This window comes from Salmo salar, chromosome 16 (genome assembly GCF_965601325.2).
Source record: "Salmo salar chromosome 16, fSalSal1, whole genome shotgun sequence".
In the NCBI taxonomy this organism is placed as follows: Eukaryota; Metazoa; Chordata; class Actinopteri; order Salmoniformes; family Salmonidae; genus Salmo; species Salmo salar.
Window position 1 is genome coordinate 77,974,580 of NC_138306.1, and position 18,406 is coordinate 77,992,985.

The following is an 18,406-nucleotide window of genomic DNA, read 5'->3' on the forward strand; positions in this document are numbered from 1 at the left end:
GCAAAGGCTCAGAGGTAACCCCATAAAGTACATCTTATGAATGATTCCAGAAGGTACCAGGACAAGAAAATATCATGATTTTCTCCAAATTGTATTCATAGGATGGTCCTTTGGAGGAAGGATTGCTGACATATATTTGACATTTGTATATAAAAGCATAATTGAGAAATAATTAATCAAAGTTGGCATATTTATGACATTTTTGCCTTACACAGGCTTCCTTTTAGGACTCCATAATGTTTCGTACAGGAATCACACCTATACCACATCTGCTAGGAGCCCAAGGCAGGCTTACAGTACCTGGAGTACTTCAAATATTATGATATCGGCCATTTTATTTCAAGAGTCTTGTTAGTTGGACTTAATTCATGTGGCGTCCATGATGTTTAAATTTGACCTGAATACATACTGCTCTGCGTACTAAGTGGCACCCAATTCCTTATATAGGCCTAGTGCACTAGCATTTGACAGTCACTATATAGGAAATAGGGTGCCATATAGGATTGTCCTAAGTTGTGAGAAACCTTGAGGTAGGTCTACACCATACTAGGTAGTCCCCACTCCCCAGCCGAGCTGAAGCCAAGCCAAAGTAAGCACATTACATCGTTAGTTGATGCCTGGATTAGTTAGCCTCAACAATTAGTTTTAAATCCAGTCTAATGCTTGTTGGAGATTCTCCATCCTTTTCTCTGTGAATATAGTGTGATACCAACCCTTTCTTTTTCTCTCTCCATTCTTCTTTCACTTTAAACTCAACTACTGTAGATGTGTGTGTGCCTGTGTGTGATTGTACACATGTCTATGATCTGCATGGGCATTGAGTCCATTATGAGCTTACTTCCAGCTGCTTTTTTTACCTCAGTTTATTTTAGTAAATACTTAACTTTTTTTCTTAACTGCATTGTTGGTTAAGGGCTTGTAAGTAAGCATTTCACTGTAATGTCTACACCTGTTGTATTCGGCTCTTGTGACAAATAACATTTGATTTGATCAAACACACAAGCGTTTGCTCGTACCTACCATAACTGCTCCTTTTTGTCGATCATTAGTGGAATTGCAGGCTCTTCAGTTTAAATATTATACTTCCTCTAAATCTTTTCTAAGAACCCCCCCCAATCTCTCTACAAGTTGGGCTATAGGCTAGTTCTCAGGAATAGGATCAGCCAGATAGTTGGTTCACTGTGCAGTCTGTATGAGTGTATATCTGAAAACAAATATGACTGTTTGCATAGAAGTGATTATCTGCTCGCAGAGCTTAGCTTATTAGCTGTTGACATCTGCTCAACATTGCACTTGCACTAACGCACACAGGCTACACTAGCCTAGTTTTATTGAAAGATGCTTAGTGCTACATTCGGGAAAAAAAGAGTTAACAATATGCACATCTACTTAGCCTGGCCTGGTGACCATCAGCTGATGCAGACGGTGACGAGTGACACAGAGATCCATTTGTGTGTCCTCACACATTAAAAGTCAGTCCATACCCATTCAACAACGTGATTTGTGGATCCTCGCTAGACTAGAGCTACTAATACACATGGTGAGCACACCTTCTTCACACAGCTGAATATGACATGTAGGCCTCTGAAATGGATCTGCAGGCCTCTGAAATGGATCTGCAGGCCTCTGAAATGGATCTGCAGGCCTCTGAAATGGATCTGCAGGCCTAGTGTAAACAGTGGGGTTACCAGGTATTTCAGACTGTTGCTGCAGGTTTTCCCACATAAAAAACTGCCCAGTGTTTCTCTGCCAGGACCTGTCAGTATTCTCCGTCACGCCCCTGTGGTTTTCCCATGATCCTCGGCGGCGGCCCCTCTGTGGTTGTGGTCACTGGCCAGACAGGCACGCTTATCATCAGTTCCCATGGCGATGCAGTGCCTGTCAGTTTAGCTGCGGTAGATAAGAGACCTGCCTGCCCACAATCACAACTCTGTGTGGGTGTCACTCCCTTAGCGCTCTAGCTGTCCCATTGGTTTTCTCTTCCTCCATTCTTCCATTTGTTAGGAAGAACATATCTGAAATTTTTGTCTTCTAATGATTTACTTTGACAAAAGTCTGAATACTCGTCATACACAAAGCAAGCATGCACGCGCATTCGGGAAACATAGGCCCTAAGCCTTTCAAACTCAACTCTGGACCTCGAAGCTAGTTCCACTGCATATTGTCATTGTTTCCCTCTAATCTGGTACCGATTTGTACCCCTGCCCTAGCCCTTACATCCTCTGTTGTTCCTAGGTTTCAGAGCTTCCTCGTGGAACAGTTGGATGCCTGCAGTGCAGAGATTGCTTAACCATCTACTGAACGTAATGTCTAAGCACACAGACTAATGTTGTTTTTGCGGTCGTGAAGAGATCTTGAACGAGTATCCCACCGGGCCTCATAAATAGGCTTAATATTTCAGCAGAGTAGGAAGCAGCACATTGATAGTGTTGGGAAATGATAGCGGTGGGCTCTAGCCGGCAAGGTTTTACGTTGTCCCACTCAGTGATTCTAAGGGTTTCCTGGAACCACCGCAAACATGTTTACCATAGCTAGCGCTGGCCCAGCACTGAGTCATGACACACACACTGTTCCATTCACAGCAGAGGCACGGTCGGTAAGTGATTTTGCAGTGTTTTTTTTTAGCTTGATCTTTAACTGGGAAAGATGTCGTTTTTTGAGCCAATACATCTTTGGCCCAGCAGATGACAAGTGAAGCTGGTCCAGTGTATTCACGTTGACAAAGGACTTTAACCTACTGTAATTCAATTCTCTCCTATCTCTGTTTCTATGGGGGTTTTATGTGGTTGAACCAGTGAACTCAACATGCTACTCCTTGTCCTGTTGATGTGGGTTCGGAGAGGAAATGGTTTCTAGTATTATACAACTTTAAGGTGCTGATTGGCTCTCTGATAAAAGGCATATGGTGAACAGCAGCACACCTGGTTGTGGCTTACTGCTTCAGATCAGAGTAGACTGGTCTAGGCTACAGAGGGTTTGATCTTCATGTTCTCTTCTTCCTCAGAGAATAAGTGGTGAAACGAGTAGACTGACTGTGTGTGTCTAAATGTGAGCTTGTGTGTGTGCACGTGAGTGTGTGTGTTCACAAGAGCGAGTGTGCATGTGTGATGGCGGAACACTGTTTTTGTCTCCTTACCCTCCTGTCATCCCCTCTGTCCATTATGAAGATCTCTCTCCTCCCACCACACACTATCCAATCCAACTAGAGGTGAAGGGGTTAAACCACACACTATCCAATCCAACTAGAGGTGAAGGGGTTAAACCACACACTATCCAATCCAACTAGAGGTGAAGGGGTAAACCACACACTATCCAATCCAACTAGAGGTGAAGGGGTTAAACCACACACTATCCAATCCAACTAGAGGTGAAGGGGTAAACCACACACTATCCAATCCAACTAGAGGTGAAGGGGTTAAACCACACACTATCCAATCCAACTAGAGGTGAAGGGGTTAAACCACACACTATCCAATCCAACTAGAGGTGAAGGGGTTAAACCACACACTATCCAATCCAACTAGAGGTGAAGGGGTTAAACCACACACTATCCAATCCAACTAGAGGTGAAGGGGTTAAACCACACACTATCCAATCCAACTAGAGGTGAAGGGGTTAAACCACACACTATCCAATCCAACTAGAGGTGAAGGGGTTAAACCACACACTATCCAATCCAACTAGAGGTGAAGGGGTTAAACCACACACTATCCAATCCAACTAGAGGTGAAGGGGTTAAACCACACACTAGCCAATCCAACTAGAGGTGAAGGGGTTAAACCACACACTATCCAATCCAACTAGAGGTGAAGGGGTTAAACCACACACTATCCAATCCAACTAGAGGTGAAGGGGTTAAACCACACACTATCCAATCCAACTAGAGGTGAAGGGGTTAAACCACACACTATCCAATCCAACTAGAGGTGAAGGGGTAAACCACACACTAGCCAATCCAACTAGAGGTGAAGGGGTAAACCACACACTATCCAATCCAACTAGAGGTGAAGGGGTTAAACCACACACTATCCAATCCAACTAGAGGTGAAGGGGTAAACCACACACTAGCCAATCCAACTAGAGGTGAAGGGGTAAACCACACACTATCCAATCCAACTAGAGGTGAAGGGGTAAACCACACACTATCCAATCCAACTAGAGGTGAAGGGGTTAAACCACACACTATCCAATCCAACTAGAGGTGAAGGGGTTAAACCACACACTATCCAATCCAACTAGAGGTGAAGGGGTAAACCACACACTAGCCAATCCAACTAGAGGTGAAGGGGTAAACCACACACTAGCCAATCCAACTAGAGGTGAAGGGGTTAAACCACACACTATCCAATCCAACTAGAGGTGAAGGGGTTAAACCACACACTATCCAATCCAACTAGAGGTGAAGGGGTTAAACCACACACTATCCAATCCAACTAGAGGTGAAGGGGTTAAACCACACACTATCCAATCCAACTAGAGGTGAAGGGGTTAAACCACACACTATCCAATCCAACTAGAGGTGAAGGGGTTAAACCACACACTATCCAATCCAACTAGAGGTGAAGGGGTAAACCACACACTATCCAATCCAACTAGAGGTGAAGGGGTTAAACCACACACTATCCAATCCAACTAGAGGTGAAGGGGTTAAAATGTCTCCCACTCTGCACATGAGAGAGCCATTCACTTATCCATGGGCTATTTATAGCAACACGTGAGTGAATGCATGGTGAACAACCAACCATTGTTGCTGGTTTCTGTGTGTGTGTGTTTGTGTGTTTTCTGCATGATGGAGCAGTTGTCAGTGGCTGCTGTCATGTGCTGCAGAGCAGACCTATAAATGGAACAACAAGAACACTGAACACAAGGCTACATGACAAAAACACTCTTCTGTTAGCAACTGTTGTCAATGCAACTCATCAGCTTTCAATAGCATGGACTGTGGAGGAGAGATGGTTGTCTCTCTGTCAAACACCTGTAGACGCATCTCTTTGTAATCAGTGTGAGCCCAGGTGTGTTGGATGTTAGTGTTAATGGCACCTCGTCTGCCCTTGAGAGGTGGAGACAGAATATCTATATGTAGAATAACATGTTACACTGTTGACAGGGTGATGTGGTTGGGTGAGGTCATTCAGTCCCGGGAGAGGGGTGTGGGTTGGGACAGACAGAGGGCCCTGCTGTGCTCAGACAGGTGGTATAGTCTGGGATGTAGCTGAGGAATGGCCGGGCCAGCATCTCAGAAACGGAACCATTGTTACATTGTGTGCGTGCGTGTGCATTTGTACGTACTGGTAAGTGTCCAAACAGATCTTTTTCTGTCAAAATGCACATCTTCAGCTTCTCTTGCCACATGTCCTCATTGCATCCAATGACCATTGACAATAACTTCTGACAGACCTTCCAGCCTGGCAGATTGTCCTCTCCCTCACCAAGACTTGGCTTAGGCCTGGTCCACTCTAGCCTACCCCAGCCCAACACATCCAGGACCAGGGTTATGTCCTGGCTGGGTGAAACCGTCCTGCACCCTACCATCCAACCTGACTGTCCAGAGTAAGGCTCCACTGAGCGTCCCGTCCCCCTTAAACACCCCATTATGGGCTCCATACTGGGGCCTTGTCCCTCTGCCTGTTCCTCAGCTCTGTTTTTAATTGGCATTAGGCTAGAGACAGCGGCGGGGGAAAGGAGATAATGAGAGGAAAGAGTCTCTGTGTGCCCGAGCCGCCCGACTCCTTTATGTCCCTAACTCCACACAGAGAGAAACTGGATACAGGGTGTACTGCCAGCCGCAATTACAGTTTACACAGACGAAAGCAAACCTATTCTGGCTTTTGACACGGCCTGTCATTGTTTGTCTCCGAGGGACAGGCAAGGGGAGGAGGACAACGATATCAAGTTAAAGTCTGGGATGGGAGCGGAATGGATGGATGGATGACTGGATGGATGGCTGGATGGATGAATGGATGGCTGGCTGGCTGGATGGATGAATTGCTGGCTGACTGGATGAATGCCTGGATGGCTGGCTGGCTGGATGGATGGATGGATGACTGGCTGGATGGATGACTGGCTGGATGGATGAATGCCTGGATGGCTGGCTGGATGGATGGATGGATGGATGGATGGATGGATGGATGGATGGATGGATGACTGGCTGGATGGATGACTGGCTGGATGGATGACTGGCTGGATGGATGCGCGATTGGTTGAAGTGCTAACTTTTTTTTTTATTGCTGATTTCTTTGTTCATTGTCGGATATCTCTTATAAGTCAGGCTGACATGAAGCTAGGAGGTTCTTAGCGGCATTGCAACTCTCGTGCCTCTTGAGTTCTGGTGGTTCTGAAAGTGTGAGGTTAATGATGGGCTTATTTACTAGGCAGCTTCACTTCTCTGATCATCAAACCAAAGTTGGTCTTTTCAAACCAAGCCTAGCGTGTAGAGTTAGACCCAGTCTTCCAAGGCCACACATTTGTTCACTTTTCTCCTCAATTAATATTGCTCATTTTCCTTAAATCATTCATATGCATTGCATATAGGTCACATGTTATCTAACCATGCTATGCCATGTCAAATGGCTTCTGTGATGCTGGGGAACAGAGAGATACATGCCTACTACTCCACTCATTACCGTCCCAATGTTTCTCTCCTCTTCCTCCCAGTGTGAACGGGAACCTAAAGGTCGTCTCTGTTCACAGAGCGGGTCTCTCTTAATGACAGGACGTCAGAGCCTGCCCCAGAAGTCAGGGGTCGCTGATTGTGGGCTTGTTGCTATGACGTCAGATGCTGACCCCAGGAAGTGAATGGGGTGGCCCTAGAGGAAGTGTCTCCTAAGGAGAGGCCTGTCTGGTTGATGGTATTGTTCCTCTGTGTGTGATTTCTCCATGGTACACACAGCGGGGAGGGGAAGTGCAACCAGTGTAATGAGACAGGAGCATCCTTCCTGACTGTGTGTGTGTGTGTGTGTGTGTGTGTGTGTGTGTGTGTGTGTGTGTGTGTGTGTGTGTGTGTGTGTGTGTGTGTGGGAGAGTGATTTACTAATGAGTGTGGAGTGCATGAACGTGGACTGCAAATGTGTACATGAGGACTAGGGCTGTGATGATACCAGTATTGCGAACAGATCAAACTCTTTGGTCTTTTAATAACTGCTGTATGTAAATCATTGTGTGCTGTAGCTTGGAAAATGTGACTCTTGATGACAACACAATGTTTGTTTACAACATTTGTGCTGTTTTTCTAAAGAAGTGAAATCTGCTTTGTATTTTGTTTCCTGGCCACGATACTACCGAGTATCGCCATACTGGTACCGTCCTGGTCCTAATGAGTACCAACTTATTGTAAAACACACATCCCATAGCAGTCGATTTTCCCATGGGAAGAAACACAACAGTGGACAGTGTGGCTGTGGCCTCCTTTCATGTGTGAGCCGTTTGGTCTAGTAAGACTACAAAACTAACAGTTTGGTCTAGTAAGACTACAAAACTAACAGTTTGGTCTAGTAAGACTACAAAACTAACAGTTTGGTCTAGTAAGACTACAAAACTAACAGTTTGGTCTAGTAAGACTACAAAACTAACAGTTTGGTCTAGTAAGACTACAAAACTAACAGTTTGGTCTAGTAAGACTACAAAACTAACAGTTTGGTCTAGTAAGACTACAAAACTAACAGTTTGGTCTAGTAAGACTACAAAACTAACAGTTTGGTCTAGTAAGACTACAGAACTAACAGTTTGGTCTAGTTAGAGACTACAGCACTAACAGTTTGGTCTAGTTAGAGACTACAGCACTAACAGTTTGGTCTAGTTAGAGACTACAGCACTAACAGTTTGGTCTAGTTAGAGACTACAGCACTAAGAGTTTGGTCTAGTTAGAGACTACAGCACTAAGAGTTTGGTCTAGTTAGAGACTACAGCACTAAGAGTTTGGTCTAGTTAGAGACTACAGCACTAAGAGTTTGGTCTAGTTAGAGACTACAGCACTAAGAGTTTGGTCTAGTTAGAGACTACAGCACTAAGAGTTTGGTCTAGTTAGAGACTACAGCACTAAGAGTTTGGTCTAGTTAGAGACTACAGCACTAAGAGTTTGGTCTAGTTAGAGACTACAGCACTAAGAGTTTGGTCTAGTTAGAGACTACAGCACTAAGAGTTTGGTCTAGTTAGAGACTACAGCACTAAGAGTTTGGTCTAGTTAGAGACTACAGCACTAAGAGTTTGGTCTAGTTAGAGACTACAGCACTAAGAGTTTGGTCTAGTTAGAGACTACAGAACTAAGAGTTTGGTCTAGTTAGAGACTACAGCACTAACAGTTTGGTCTAGTTAGAGACTACAGCACTAACAGTTTGGTCTAGTTAGAGACTACAGCACTAACAGTTTGGTCTAGTTAGAGACTACAGAACTAACAGTTTGGTCTAGTTAGAGACTACAGCACTAACAGTTTGGTCTAGTTAGAGACTACAGCACTAACAGTTTGGTCTAGTAAGACTACAGAACTAACAGTTTGGTCTAGTTAGACTACAGAACTAACCCATGCGCGCGCACGCATGCGCACGCACGCCCAAGAGCACGCACGCCCATGCGCGCACACCCATACGCGTGCACGCACGCGCCCACACCCCCATGCACACATGTGTTCATATTTTTTCTGCACAGCATGGAGATGTAGTGCTTTTGATGTGGAAGGTCTTGATGAACAGTTGATTTCATGAATCAGGAGTGTTAGTGCTTTGCTGGAACAAAAGCCTGCACACCCTGTCAGGTTCTCAGGACTAGTGTTGAAGAACAGTCATCACCTCCAGACCGACAGCCTGACCAGAGCGCCCTCTTGAGGTGCAGTAGTGAAGCCCCTGGTTCAGGCCTGGAAGGGAGGCGGTGTGGAGGTTTGTTCCTTTACCTTCATCTCCCTCCCTCCACTTGTAGTGTGTGTGTCTGTCTCAGGTATCAGCAGTGGTTTCCAGTGAGAGTCTCTCTGTGTGTCTAACTACAGCCCACAGAGTGAGACTAAGCCAGCTAGTATAACCCTAAGTCTCTGTACCATTACAGGCTGCAGACAGACACAAGTGTCGTCATTACCTGAACCTCAGCACACAGCCATGCAAAACAGGCCCTTCACTCTCGTAGTGATGCTAACAATTCTACATGGTCGACCTGTAACATAGTCGCATATATCCATACATACATACATACATACATACATACATACATACATACATACATACATACATACATACATACATACATACATACATACATACATACATACATACATACATACATACATACATACATACATACATACACACATACATACACACATACATACACACATACATACACACATACACACACACACCTCATTTCCATAGCGAAGTCCGGCTGCAGGGAGCTGGATCATTTGGGTGTGATTTGCGGAGATATCATCTGACATTGGTTTGCATGTGTCTGTGTGTATTAGCAGTGTGTCTGTGTGTATTAACTGTGTGTATTAGCAGTGTGTCTGTGGGTATTAGCAGTGTGTCTGTGTGTATTAACTGTGTGTATTAACTGTGTGTATTAGCAGTGTGTCTGTGTGTATTAACTGTGTGTATTAGCAGTGTGTCTGTGTGTATTAACTGTGTGTATTAGCAGTGTGTCTGTGTGTATTAACTGTGTGTATTAGCAGTGTGTCTGTGTGTATTAACTGTGTGTATTAGCAGTGTGTCTGTGTGTATTAGCAGTGTGTCTGTGTGTATTAACTGTGTGTATTAGCAGTGTGTCTGTGTGTATTAACTGTGTGTATTAGCAGTGTGTCTGTGTGTATTAACTGTGTGTATTAGCAGTGTGTCTGTGTGTATTAACTGTGTGTATTAGCAGTGTGTCTGTGTGTATTAACTGTGTGTATTAGCAGTGTGTCTGTGTGTATTAACTGTGTGTATTAGCAGTGTGTCTGTGTGTATTAACTGTGTGTATTAGCAGTGTGTCTGTGTGTATTAACTGTGTGTATTAGCAGTGTGTCTGTGTGTATTAACTGTGTGTATTAGCAGTGTGTCTGTGTGTATTAACTGTGTGTATTAGCAGTGTGTCTGTGGGTATTAGCAGTGTGTTTGTGTGTATTAACTGTGTGTATTAGCAGTGTGTCTGTGTGTATTAACTGTGTGTATTAGCAGTGTGTCTGTGGGTATTAGCAGTGTGTCTGTGTGTATTAACTGTGTGTATTAGCAGTGTGTCTGTGGGTATTAGCAGTGTGTCTGTGGGTATTAAAGGTGTGTGTCTGTGTGTATTAAAGGTGTGTGTCTGTGTGTATTAGCAGTGTGTCTGTGTGTATTAACTGTGTGTATTAGCAGTGTGTCTGTGTGTATTAACTGTGTGTATTAGCAGTGTGTCTGTGTGTATTAACTGTGTGTATTAGCAGTGTGTCTGTGGGTATTAGCAGTGTGTCTGTGTGTATTAACTGTGTGTATTAGCAGTGTGTCTGTGGGTATTAGCAGTGTGTCTGTGTGTATTAACTGTGTGTATTAGCAGTGTGTCTGTGGGTATTAGCAGTGTGTCTGTGGGTATTAGCAGTGTGTCTGTGTGTATTAACTGTGTGTATTAGCAGTGTGTCTGTGTGTATTAACTGTGTATTAGCAGTGTGTCTGTGGGTATTAGCAGTGTGTCTGTGGGTATTAGCAGTGTGTCTGTGGGTATTAGCAGTGTGTCTGTGGGTATTAGCAGTGTGTCTGTGGGTATTAAAGGTGTGTGTCTGTGGGTATTAAAGGTGTGTGTCTGTGTGTATTAAAGGTGTGTGTCTGTGTGTATTAGCAGTGTGTCTGTGTGTATTAACGGTGTGTGTCTGTGTGTATTAACGGTGTGTGTCTGTGTGTATTAACGGTGTGTGTATTAACGGTGTGTGTATTAACGGTGTGTGTATTAACGGTGTGTGTATTAAAGGTGTGTGCCTGTGTGTATTAACGGTGTGTGTGCCTGTGTGTATTAACGGTGTGTGTGCCTGTGTGTATTAACGGTGTGTGTGCCTGTGTATTAACGGTGTGTGCCTGTGTGTATTAACGGGGTGTGTGTATTATCGGGGTGTGTCTGTGTATATTAACGGGGTGTGTCTGTGTGTATTAACGGGGTGTGTCTGTGTGTATTAACGGTGTGTCTATTAACCGTGTGTATGTTAACGGTGTGTGTATTAACGGTGTGTGTATTAACGGTGTGTGTATTAACGGTGTGTGTATTAACGGTGTGTGTATTAACGGTGTGTGTATTAACGGTGTGTGTATTAACGGGGTGTGTATTAACGGGGTGTGTATTAACGGGGTGTGTATTAACGGGGTGTGTATTAACGGGGTGTGTATTAACGGGGTGTGTCTGTGTGTATTAACGGGGTGTGTCTGTGTGTATTAACGGGGTGTGTCTGTGTGTATTAACGGGGTGTGTCTGTGTGTATTAACGGGGTGTGTCTGTGTGTATTAACGGGGTGTGTCTGTGTGTATTAACGGTGTGTCTATTAACCGTGTGTGTATTAACGGTGTGTGTCTGTGTATTAACGGTGTGTGTCTGTGTGTATTAACGGTCTGTGTGTATTAACGGTCTGTGTGTATTAACGGTGTGTGTGTATTAACGGGGTGTGTCTGTGTGTATTAACGGGGTGTGTCTGTGTGTATTAACGGTGTGTGTCTGTGTGTATTAAAGGGGTGTGTATTAAAGGGGTGTGTATATATTAACGGTGTGTATATATTAACGGTGTGTATATATTAACTTTGTGTATATTAACGGTGTGTGTCTGTGTGTATTAACGGTGTGTGTCTGTGTGTATTAAAGGGGTGTGTATATATTAACGGTGTGTGTATATATTAACGGTGTGTATATATTAACTTTGTGTATATTAACGGTGTGTGTCTGTGTGTATTAACGGTGTGTGTCTGTGTGTATTAACGGTGTGTCTATTAACCGTGTGTATATTAACAGTGTGTGTCTGTGTATTAACGGTGTGTATATTAAGTGTGTGTCTGTGTGTATTAACGGTGTGTATATTAAGTGTGTGTCTGTGTGTATTAACGGTGTGTGTCTGTGTGTATTAATGGTGTGTGTCTGTGTGTATTAACGGTGTGTGTATTAACGGTGTGTGTATTAACGGTGTGTGTCTGTGTGTATTAACGGTGTGTGTATTAACCGTGTGTATATTAACAGTGTGGGTGTGTATATTAACAGTGTGTGTCTGTGTGTATTAACGGTGTGTGTCTGTGTGTATTAACGGTGTGTGTCTGTGTGTATTAACGGTGTGTGTCTGTGTGTATTAACGGTGTGTGTCTGTGTGTATTAACGGTGTGTGTCTGTGTGTATTAACGGTGTGTGTCTGTGTGTATTAACGGTGTGTATATTAAGTGTGTGTCTGTGTGTATTAACGGTGTGTGTCTGTGTGTATTAACGGTGTGTGTCTGTGTGTATTAACGGTGTGTTTCTGTGTGTATTAACGGTGTGTGTCTGTGTGTATTAACGGTGTATGTCTGTGTGTGTTTGTGTGTATTAACGGTGTGTATATTAACAGTGTGTGTCTGTGTGTATTAACGGTGTGTATATTAACAGTGTGTGTCTGTGTGTATTAACGGTGTGTGTCTGTGTGTATTAACGGTGTGTGTCTGTGTGTATTAACGGTGTGTCTATTAACCGTGTGTATATTAACGGTGTGTGTCTGTGTATTAACGGTGTGTGTCTGTGTGTATTAAAGATGTGTGTCTGTGTATATTAACGGTGTGTATATATTAACGTGTGTGTCTGTGTATATTAACGGGTGTGTATATATTAACGGGTGTGTGTATATTAACGGGGTGTGTCTGTGTGTATATTAACGGGGTGTGTCTGTGTGTATATTACATACATACATACATACATACATACATACATACATACATACATACATACATACATACATACATACATACATACATACATACATACATACATACATACATACATACATAGACACATACATAGACACACACACACCTCATTTCCATAGCGAAGTCCGGCTGCAGGGAGCTGGATCATTTGGGTGTGATTTGCGGAGATATCATCTGACATTGGTTTGCATGTGTCTGTGTGTATTAACTGTGTGTATTAACTGTGTGTATTAGCAGTGTGTCTGTGTGTATTAACGGTGTGTGTCTGTGTGTATTAACGGTGTGTGTCTGTGTGTATTAACGGTGTGTGTGTCTGTGTGTATTAACGGTGTGTGTATTAACGGTGTGTGTATTAACGGTGTGTGTATTAACGGTGTGTGTATTAAAGGTGTGTGTGCCTGTGTGTATTAAAGATGTGTGTGCCTGTGTGTATTAACGGTGTGTGCCTGTGTGTATTAACGGGGTGTGTGTATTAACGGGGTGTGTGTATTAACGGGGTGTGTGTATTATCGGGGTGTGTCTGTGTATATTAACGGGGTGTGTCTGTGTGTATTAACGGTGTGTCTATTAACCGTGTGTATGTTAACGGTGTGTGTATTAACGGTGTGTGTATTAACGGTGTGTGTCTGTGTGTATTAACGGGGTGTGTCTGTGTGTATTAACGGGGTGTGTCTGTGTGTATTAACGGTGTGTCTATTAACCGTGTGTATGTTAACAGTGTCTGTCTGTGTGTATTAACGGTGTGTGTATTAACGGTGTGTGTATTAACGGTGTGTGTATTAACGGTGTGTGTATTAACGGTGTGTGTATTAACGGTGTGTGTATTAACGGTGTGTGTCTGTGTGTATTAACGGTCTGTGTGTATTAACGGTCTGTGTGTATTAACGGTCTGTGTGTATTAACGGTCTGTGTGTATTAACGGTGTGTGTGTGTGTGTGTGTGTTAACGGTGTGTGTGTGTTAACGGTGTGTGTGTATTAACGGGGTGTGTGTATTAACGGGGTGTGTGTATTAACGGGGTGTGTCTGTGTGTATTAACGGGGTGTGTATTAAAGGTGTGTGTCTGTGTGTATTAACGGTGTGTGTCTGTGTGTATTAAAGGGGTGTGTATATATTAACGGTGTGTATATATTAACGGTGTGTATATATTAACTTTTTGTATATTAACGGTGTGTGTCTGTGTGTATTAACGGTGTGTGTCTGTGTGTATTAACGGTGTGTCTATTAACCGTGTGTATATTAACAGTGTGTGTCTGTGTATTAACGGTGTGTATATTAAGTGTGTGTCTGTGTGTATTAACGGTGTGTGTCTGTGTATTAACGGTGTGTGTCTGTGTGTATTAACGGTGTGTGTATTAACGGTGTGTGTCTGTGTGTATTAACGGTGTGTGTCTGTGTGTATTAACGGTGTGTATATTAACAGTGTGTGTCTGTGTGTATTAACGGTGTGTGTCTGTGTGTATTAACGGTGTGTGTCTGTGTGTATTAACGGTGTGTGTCTGTGTGTATTAACGGTGTGTGTCTGTGTGTATTAACGGTGTGTGTCTGTGTGTATTAACGGTGTGTGTCTGTGTGTATTAACGGTGTGTGTATTAACGGTGTGTGTCTGTGTGTATTAACGGTGTGTATATTAAGTGTGTGTCTGTGTGTATTAACGGTGTGTGTCTGTGTGTATTAACGGTGTGTTTCTGTGTGTATTAACGGTGTGTGTATTAACGGTGTATGTCTGTGTGTGTTTGTGTATTAACGGTGTGTATATTAACAGTGTGTGTCTGTGTGTATTAACGGTGTGTGTCTGTGTGTATTAATGGTGTGTCTATTAACCGTGTGTATATTAACGGTGTGTGTCTGTGTATTAACGGTGTGTGTCTGTGTGTATTAAAGATGTGTGTCTGTGTATATTAACGGTGTGTATATATTAACGGGTGTGTATATATTAACGGGTGTGTATATATTAACGGGTGTGTGTATATTAACGGGGTGTGTCTGTGTGTATATTAACGGGGTGTGTCTGTGTGTATATTACATACATACATACATACATACATACATACATACATACATACATACATACATACATACATACATACATACATACATACACACACACACCTCATTTCCATAGCGAAGTCCGGCTGCAGGGAGCTGGATCATTTGGGTGTGATTTGCGGAGATATCATCTGACATTGGTTTGCATGTGTCTGTGTGTATTAACTGTGTGTATTAGCAGTGTGTCTGTGTGTATTAACTGTGTGTATTAGCAGTGTGTCTGTGGGTATTAGCAGTGTGTCTGTGTGTATTAACTGTGTGTATTAGCAGTGTGTCTGTGTGTATTAACGGTGTGTGTCTGTGTGTATTAACGGTGTGTGTCTGTGTGTATTAACGGTGTGTGTCTGTGTGTATTAACGGTCTGTGTCTGTGTGTATTAACGGTGTGTGTATTAACGGTGTGTGTCTGTGTGTATTAACGGTGTGTGTCTGTGTGTATTAACGGTGTGTGTATTAACGGTGTGTGCCTGTGTGTATTAAAGGTGTGTGCCTGTGTGTATTAACGGTGTGTGCCTGTGTGTATTAACGGGGTGTGTGTATTAACGGGGTGTGTGTGTGTATTAACGGGGTGTGTCTGTGTGTATTAACGGGGTGTGTCTGTGTATATTAACGGGGTGTGTCTGTGTATATTAACGGGGTGTGTCTGTGTGTATTAACGGGGTGTGTCTGTGTGTATTAACGGTGTGTCTATTAACCGTGTGTATGTTAACAGTGTCTGTCTGTGTATTAACGGTGTGTGTATTAACGGTGTGTGTCTGTGTGTATTAACGGTGTGTGTGTATTAACGGTGTGTGTGTATTAACGGTGTGTGTGTGTATTAACGGTGTGTGTGTGTGTATTAACGGTGTGTGTGTGTGTGTATTAACGGTGTGTGTGTATTAACGGTGTGTGTGTGTGTATTAACGGTGTGTGTGTGTGTATTAACGGGGTGTGTCTGTGTGTATTAACGGGGTGTGTCTGTGTGTATTAAAGGTGTGTGTATTAACGGTGTGTCTATTAACAGTGTGTCTGTGTGTATTAACGGTGTGTGTCTGTGTGTATTAAAGGGGTGTGTATATATTAACGGTGTGTATATATTAACGGTGTGTATATATTAACGGTGTGTATATATTAACTTTGTGTATATTAAAGGTGTGTGTCTGTGTATTAAAGGTGTGTGTCTGTGTGTATTAAAGGTGTGTGTCTGTGTGTATTAACGGTGTGTGTCTGTGTGTATTAACGGTGTGTCTATTAACCGTGTGTATATTAACAGTGTGTGTCTGTGTGTATTAACGGTGTGTATATTAAGTGTGTGTCTGTGTGTATTAACGGTGTGTGTCTGTGTGTATTAACGGTGTGTGTCTGTGTGTATTAACGGTGTGTGTCTGTGTGTATTAACGGTGTGTGTCTGTGTGTATTAACGGTGTGTGTCTGTGTGTATTAACGGTGTGTGTCTGTGTGTATTAACGGTGTGTGTATTAACCGTGTGTATATTAACAGTGTGTGTCTGTGTGTATTAACGGTGTGTATATTAACAGTGTGTGTCTGTATGTATTAACGGTGTGTGTCTGTGTGTATTAACGGTGTGTGTCTGTGTGTATTAACGGTGTGTCTATTAACCGTGTGTATATTAACAGTGTGTGTCTGTGTATTAACGGTGTGTATATTAACAGTGTGTGTCTGTGTGTATTAACGGTGTGTATATTAACAGTGTGTGTCTGTGTGTATTAACGGTGTGTGTCTGTGTGTATTAACGGTGTGTGTCTGTGTGTATTAACGGTGTGTGTCTGTGTGTATTAACGGTGTGTGTCTGTGTGTATTAACGGTGTGTCTATTAACCGTGTGTATATTAACAGTGTGTGTCTGTGTCTATTAACGGTGTGTATATTAACAGTGTGTGTCTGTGTGTATTAACGGTGTGTATATTAACAGTGTGTGTCTGTGTGTATTAACGGTGTGTGTCTGTGTGTATTAACGGTGTGTGTCTGTGTGTATTAACGGTGTGTGTCTGTGTGTATTAACGGTGTGTGTCTGTGTGTATTAACGGTGTGTGTCTGTGTGTATTAACGGTGTGTCTATTAACCGTGTGTATATTAACAGTGTGTGTCTGTGTGTATTAACGGTGTGTGTCTGTGTGTATTAACGGTGTGTGTCTGTGTGTATTAACGGTGTGTGTCTGTGTGTATTAACGGTGTGTGTCTGTGTGTATTAACGGTGTGTGTCTGTGTGTATTAACGGTGTGTCTATTAACCGTGTGTATATTAACAGTGTGTGTCTGTGTCTATTAACGGTGTGTATATTAACAGTGTGTGTCTGTGTGTATTAACGGTGTGTATATTAACAGTGTGTGTCTGTGTGTATTAACGGTGTGTGTCTGTGTGTATTAACGGTGTGTGTCTGTGTGTATTAACGGTGTGTGTCTGTGTGTATTAACGGTGTGTGTCTGTGTGTATTAAAGGTGTGTGTCTGTGTGTATTAACGGTGTGTGTCTGTGTGTGTCTGTGTGTATTAACGGTGTGTATATTAACAGTGTGTGTCTGTGTATTAACGGTGTGTGTCTGTGTGTATTAACGGTGTGTGTCTGTGTGTATTAACGGTGTGTGTCTGTGTGTATTAACGGTGTGTCTATTAACCGTGTGTATATTAACGGTGTGTGTCTGTGTATTAAAGATGTGTGTCTGTGTGTATTAAAGATGTGTGTCTGTGTATATTAATGGTGTGTATATATTAACGGGTGTGTATATATTAACGGGTGTGTATATATTAACGGGTGTGTATATATTAACGGGGTGTGTCTGTGTGTATATATTAACGGGGTGTGTCTGTGTGTATATTAACGGGGTGTGTATTAAAGGTGTGTGTCTGTGTGTATTAAAGGTGTGTGTCTGTGTGTATTAACGGTGTGTGTATTAACCGTGTGTATATTAACAGTGTGTGTCTGTGTGTATTAACGGTGTGTGTCTGTGTGTATTAACGGTGTGTCTATTAACGGTCTGTGTATTAACGGTGTGTGTCTGTGTATTAACGGTGTGTGTCTGTGTGTATTAACGGTGTGTGTCTGTGTGTATTAACGGTGTGTGTCTGTGTGTAGTCCTATAAACAGTGGACGTCAATCTGGGTCATCTGTGAGGTAATGTGTGGGTCTGTTCTATCTATCTATATCTATCTATCTATCTATCTATCTATCTATCTACACGGACTGCTCACTGTAACTCTGAAGATAAAATACTCAACAAGGCTTTGATCACACATTGTTATTTGTCATAAAATGGTGTCTTTTGCACCATGTTTTGCCTCATCCTCCCTGATCTGCAAGGTGAAACAGACAGACCGCTCCTAAAGTTAGAGCTGAGAATATACGGCCCCCCACACACACACAGCCGATTGAGTTAGTAGTGCATGGTATAGCCCAAGGCCCGTAGCTAATTAAACCTCTGTGTGTGTCTGGTCCAGGGAGAGATCCAGAAATAGACCAAACACAGCAAGACGCTAGCCTGTTTTCCTGTTTCTTTCCCCCGAAGGGACCCCC

General features: G+C 42.9%; 1 protein-coding gene across 2 annotated transcripts in view; it reads left to right on the top strand.

Moving 5' to 3' along the window:
* LOC106575641 (histone deacetylase 4) overlaps positions 1-18,406 on the top strand; it is an 80,661-nt gene that overhangs the window by 2,254 nt on the left and 60,001 nt on the right. The window lies entirely within an intron of this gene.